Below are 4,747 nucleotides of genomic sequence, written 5' to 3' on the forward strand. Positions count from 1 at the left end.
TTTAAACAAAAATGTTCCTACATATTCTCATTGGGAAGTAAAATAGTTTCTTTAGTTGAAATTTTCCTTAAAACAGAACTTTTAAAACCTTTTACAGGTATTCTGATATCTTTTTTTTATGTCTGAGAATTTTATCAGAAATTGGTGGCAAAGGTATTGAGCATCCACCAACACTTGTTATTATTTTTATTTTATTCTGGTCATTTCATCAGAATCTCAAAGTGGTTCAGATGTTCATTTCTCTGATGACTAATCATGTTCACTATTTTTCTTTTCCTTCTTAAAATTGTGGTTTGGATAAAACATTACAGAGAAGATTCATTTCTATTAAATAATTTATACATAGATTGCTACACAAACTTAGGTGTAATTCCGTCAATATAACAACACTCTTCCTGCTTCTTCCCTATGTTCTACTTATATCCATTTGTCCTTCTTTCTGCCCTGTAAACTCATTTTATGGATACCATTTTGGTTTAAAACTTTTCATGGTTTTCAGAAGGACATTCTTTAGGAATGCTGATGTCCACTTTAAAGTTCTTTCTGTTGTTTGATTGTAAGGTGGTCTGTGAGGATGAGTTAATTTCCAAATTTCATGGATGTTTCAGGGTCACACAGTCTTGTGGGATCCACCAATCTTATTATATCAGTTAAGTCTCTATTTGAACTTGGTTTTACATTTCTCTCCCATTCGATCTGTGATCTCAAACAGAGTGGCTGGCAGTGGTAGCTGAGCATCATCTGGGTCTTGTGTTTTCAGAATATAGGGGCTGTGGTTCTCATGATCCACTAGTACTGTGGACTACTCATTTTGGTAGGACCCATTTTAATCTCTCTATTTGTTCTTTTTTCTCATAGCTTGGTTCTAGAGTCTTCGTGATTAAACTTTTTTCATTCTTTTTCTAAGCTCATTCTTAAGTAAAAAGAAGCATGCTTCAGATATGGTTGAATATGGGGTGATAGGAGTGTCTGGCAGGACAAGTAGATGACATGGCTTGTCCCTGGATGGGGACCATTCAGTGATGCTTACCTCTGCTGCTTCCCAATCCGTATCATGTGGCCTTTCTTACATGAAGTGAAAGATCATTCACTGAAAGTTCAGGAAACATCAACCTAAAGCAGGGACTATTTTCCTCCCAGTTTTAGCCTCTAAAATATGATATAGCTTCATAGTTGCTGGTTGGCCCAATTGAAGAAAGAGGTTTGTCATAATCATTTTACCAACCAGATAGAGAACTTGGGTTTTCCAAAACCTAAATGCTCTTGATAAACTCAAATATTTTCCTCCATTTGAGTTAACCATGGTGACTAGTGGTCTGCTTCCTGAGATCCATGGCCAGCTTATGGTCAGAAGTGTAGGAACAGAGGTATGAGCAGAGGTACACAGTTTAATGCACCCAAGAGAGCACTTTCCACAAAGTCATTGAAGTGGCCTTTGGATGACCTCTTAAAATTTGTCCTGTTTCCTTTTCCTATTTATGAGTAATAAAAACTAATGGCACAATGTCAGTTCATAAATGTGAGAAGGTATAGATGAAAGAAGAGCACAAGACTAATCTTTAGTTTTCACTTTGGAACTTGAAAGAGAGCAAAGTAGAATAAAGAGAGATGCAAGAGAAGGAGCAAAGGCAGGGACAAAGCAAGTGGAGGAAGGAGGTTGAGGTGTCCTCATTATATTGACCTTCCTGAGGGACTGTGGCTGTAACAACAGTAAGACATTCTCATGTCCATCCACAAACAGATGTGTTGACAGAGCTCTGTCCTTACATGCTGCTCAGAGGCCGACCAGCCCAGAGCTGTGGAGGTCTGAACATCCAGAAGCCCCACACTGGTATCGGCCTGCAGCTTGCTGAGTGTTCTGGCCCTTTGGCTCTGTTGGAAGGGGGCTAGGAAGGGAGCTCAGCCATGACTCCTGTGCCAGTTGGGTTTCCCAGGTGACACTTGGCAGCCAGCTTGATCGTTTGCATTTTCACAGCCAAAGGGCTGTTCACAAGATGTTCTGTGCAGATACTTAAATTGCTAGATTCCAAAGCATCCCCAGGGCACTCCTGACCCCTCCTCTTCCATATGGCTACTATGGCCAACTCATTAATCAAAAAGTGGGGCATTGCTGGGGGATACATGCTTATGGGAATAATAGTAATTACAATATTAGGACCAATTCTTCTGCTTACACTCTTCTTTCTTAATCCTTCAGTTAAGCTTTTAAAATATATTTGCTCTTGGAAGCAAGGCAAAGCTCCTTAGTTAGGAATAGCACAGATGCAGGATCTGGGTTTGTTGTCCCTCTGCCATGTACACAAGTGGGTGGGTATCTAGGAGGAACTTTTCATGTTAAAGCACTTGTCAGGAGTACCCTATATATTTATTTTCTACTGGTGCTGTAGGGAGCTCTGGTAGCTTATGAGTAAGGAATTGTGATGCCATCATCCCATCTGCTCCATGGGAGAAAGATGGACAATCTCCAGACATGCGATTTACTGTCTCTAAAACTCAGCTACAGAGTTAGCTATGTATCATTCATTTCTGACTCAAAGGTACATAAGGACAACATTGCTGCTGTAGCAAAATTACCACAGAGTTAGATGTTTGAAACAACACTCATTTATATATTATCTCACAATCTCCATAAGTAAAAAAATTGGCATTGATTGAGTGGCTCAAATGAGTAGTTAGCTTCAAAGTTTGCAGGTGTGGGCAGGTTATGTTTCCTTATGGAGGCTCTGGGAATGAGACTATTTACAAAATGATTGTTGGTTGGAGAGCACAGCTTTCTTTTCATATGGGCTTTTAGCAAAGGCTGATGGTTTTTTTTTTCAACTTTTCATTTTTAAGTGTGAAACACATTGTATATGAATTTTATATGTAAACTAATATAAAAGAAATTTTTTAAAAAACTCCAACTTTTTAGTGTGATTTTGGTGAATGATAACAAAGCAAATTTGTTCTCCATTCAACAATTTATATACGTTTTCATGGTGGCATTGATAGCAACCCCAAAAATGTAACAATGTAACCCTAACAATGTAACAACACTCTCCCCACATCCTTTCTGTTTTTATTCTTTCCATTCATCCTTGTTTCCTGCACTGAGTTTTATCCCTGGGGAAATGCTTGCCTAGTGATAGCATATAGTTGTTCCAGGGAGCGCATGCCTCCTTAATTTTACTATTCCCCTTTGAAGACTATTGTTTGGTTCAGAGGACTGCCTTAGGAGAAATGTGTCCAGAATATTCTTTAGAAGTGAATATGGTGAATCTTTGTCTCACATACTTTGGACATGTTATCATGAAGGCCCAGTTCCTAGAGATCATTCTTGGTAAAGTTGTCATTGTTATGAGCGGTCAAGTAGCTTGTGACTCATAGTGACCCTATGTACAACAGCCCTAAACCCTGCTCTATCATTTGTCAATCTTATTGTCTCCGACACACCTTCCCCCATTACCCTAGTCACTGAATCAATCCATCTCATTGAGGGTCTTCTTCTCTTGTGCTGTCCTCCACTATCCCAAGCATGATGTCCCTCTCCAAGGAGCAGCTTGGTTTCACTCTTTTTTTTTTAAACAAGAAGTTTATTTAAACAACAAGACGCTTGACTTGAAGTGAAAGCTATCTAGGATTCATTTCTTTTAGAGTAATTTACCCCTAATTAAAGACAGATTGCCCTACATGTAACAGCCATGTACAAAAAAGTTATAAAATTGTCCTTGGTTTTACAATAATAAATGAAAAACATTGAAATTCTCCAATCAAACAAGGTATGTAAGGATTTTTTTAACGTCATTTTTTGTTAAACAGTGAGAACAAAACAACTTATTGGAATATAAAGATAAGAGCTGAATGAGCATGCCACTTGGGGAGAAAGGGACTATTTTCACAGAACCAGTATTTCCCCCCATCCCATCTCCACTAGATGTTGATCAAAACATACCATTGACCATTTAGTTTATAAAAAAACCCAAACAAAACAAACCTGCAATATGCCTGTGCACATGCACCAGTTACTTTATGTACAATAAAAGAATAGAGAGGGGGAAATGAAAGAAGAGAGAAAACTATGCTGTAGTCGTCAGGATGTGCTGGAACCCAATTGTGGTTTTCTAATTGAGAATGCATTCTTGGTCTGCAGGAACAGAATTCTGGAGTAAAACAGCAGGCTCCTCTGTGTTTATTTTAGAAGACACCTTCTATCTGCTGCTGGAACACATCAATTGTATCTTCATCCTCCGTTTCCAACTGTGCAGGTGTTTCTGATTCATTGATTGGCTGTCCGTCAAATCGGAATCTGATCTGCCTCATCAACAAACCCTGTCGTTCACAATAAGCTTTTATTAGTTTACTAAGTGGTGTATGCCTCTTAATCTTAAACTGCACCACAGAACCATCCTCCCCCGCCACCTTCAAATTAATATGATGGTTGTTCTTAGTCTTGACTCCTTCCTTGGGTTTCTCATTGGCCATAGCTTTGCTTGCTTACAGGGAAGGAGATATGAAGTACTTATTGAATAAAATCAATAAAAACCCTTCAATGAGTTATACTTCAACAACAAGAAAACAAATACCCTGACCCATAGACAACAACAAACACCCTGGACCCATAGACAACAACCTGATAGATGGAGAAAAGACTGAAGTTGTGAAAGACAGCATGGATCCATTTTATTTGGGTCTACAATCAATATTCATGGAAGCAGCAGTCAAGAAACGAAACACTGTACTGCATTGGATAGATCTACCAAGAACTCTT

The 4,747-nt window shown here is 38.7% G+C and overlaps 1 pseudogene; it reads right to left on the reverse strand.

Annotated features, from left to right (window-relative positions):
• Window positions 1–4,173: 4,173 nt before the first annotated feature.
• Window positions 4,174–4,461, reverse strand: LOC102845805 (annotated as a pseudogene).
• Window positions 4,462–4,747: the final 286 nt, after the last annotated feature.

This window comes from Elephantulus edwardii, unplaced genomic scaffold (assembly GCF_000299155.1).
Source record: "Elephantulus edwardii isolate Elephantulus edwardi_28Jun2011 unplaced genomic scaffold, EleEdw1.0 scaffold00271, whole genome shotgun sequence".
NCBI classification, from domain to species: Eukaryota; Metazoa; Chordata; class Mammalia; order Macroscelidea; family Macroscelididae; genus Elephantulus; species Elephantulus edwardii.